Source organism: Mastomys coucha, unplaced genomic scaffold (genome assembly GCF_008632895.1).
Source record: "Mastomys coucha isolate ucsf_1 unplaced genomic scaffold, UCSF_Mcou_1 pScaffold7, whole genome shotgun sequence".
Taxonomy (NCBI): domain Eukaryota; kingdom Metazoa; phylum Chordata; class Mammalia; order Rodentia; family Muridae; genus Mastomys; species Mastomys coucha.
In genome coordinates this window covers 78,200,877-78,202,255 of record NW_022196913.1, presented here as the reverse complement: position 1 = coordinate 78,202,255, position 1,379 = coordinate 78,200,877, and the positions used below count along the sequence as shown (strand labels likewise).

At 43.9% G+C, this 1,379-nt stretch overlaps 1 protein-coding gene and 1 pseudogene across 39 annotated transcripts in view; one reads left to right on the top strand and one right to left on the bottom strand.

Moving 5' to 3' along the window:
• Nucleotides 1-1,379, bottom strand: part of Rims2 (regulating synaptic membrane exocytosis 2) — a 516,004-nt gene that overhangs the window by 402,258 nt on the left and 112,367 nt on the right. The window lies entirely within an intron of this gene.
• Nucleotides 697-1,373, top strand: LOC116081943 (annotated as a pseudogene). The gene has a single exon (XR_004115111.1). The product of XR_004115111.1 is annotated as an FACT complex subunit SPT16 pseudogene (transcript).

The following is a 1,379-nucleotide window of genomic DNA, read 5'->3' as shown; positions in this document are numbered from 1 at the left end:
ATCAACTTCTATTGTCCAGGCAGTGCTCTGGGCAGGAATGAGGGCAACATCTTTCCTAACCCTGAAGCCACTTTTGTCAAGGAAATTACATATCGAGCTTCAAATATGAAAGCACCCGGAGAGCAAACCGTACCTGCCTTAAATCTTCAGAATGCTTTCCAAATTATAAAAGTACAAAAACGTTACAAGACCAGAGAAGCTGAAGAGAAAGAAAAAGAGGGCATTGTAAAACAAGACTCACTGGTGATCAACCTAAACCAGAGTAATCCAAAACTGAAAGATCTATACATTCGTCCAAATATTGCCCAAAAGTGAATGCAAGGCTCACTGGAGGCTCACGTCAATGGTTTCCGATTCACATCTGTTCGAGGAGACAAGGTGGATATTCTATACAATAATATCAAGCATGCACTGTTCCAGCCCTGTGATGGCAAGATGATTATTGTTTTGCACTTTCACCTCAAGAATGCTATCATGTTTGGGAAGAAGCGACACACAGATGTACAGTTCTACACAGAAGTTGGAGAGATCACTCCAGATTTGGGGAAACATCAGCACATGCATGACCGAGATGACCTATATGCTGAGCAGATGGAACGAGAAATGAGACACAAACTGAAAACAGCCTTTAAAAATTTCATTGAAAAAGTAGAGGCTCTAACAAAGAAGGAGCTGGAATTTGAAGTACCATTTAGGGATCTTGGGTTTAATGGGGCTCCCTACAGGAGCACCTGGCTCCTTCAGCCTACTAGTAGTGCTCTGGTAAATGCTACAGAGTGGCCACCCTTTGTGGTGACACTGGATGAAGTGGAGCTGATCCATTTTGAGAGGGCTCAATTTCACCTGAAGAACTCTGAAATGGTGATTGTCTACAAAGATTACAGCAAGTCATAATGATCAATGCTATTCCTGTTGCCTCTCTAGACCCCATCAAGGAGTGGCTAAATTCCTGTGACCTAAAGTACACAGGAGGAGTTCAGTCCCTCAACTGGACTAAAATTATGAAGACCATTGTTGATGACCCCGAGGGCTTCTTTGAAGAAGGTGGCTGGTCTTTCCTGGAACCTGAGGGTGAGGGGAGTGATGCTGAGGATGGAGATTCTGAGTCTGAAATTGAAGATGAGACTTTCAATCCTTCTGAGGATGACTATGAAGAGGAAGAAGAGGACAGTGATGAAGATTATTCATCAGAAGCTGAAGAATCAGACTATTCTAAGGAATCTCTGGGAAGTGAAGACGAAAGTGGGAAGGACTGGGATGAGCTAGAAGAAGAAGCGACGAAAAGCAGACCGTGAAAGCCATTACGAGGAGGAAGAACAGAGCCGAAGTATGAGCCGGAAGAGGAAGGCATCTGTACATAGTTCAGGCCGTGGCTCTAA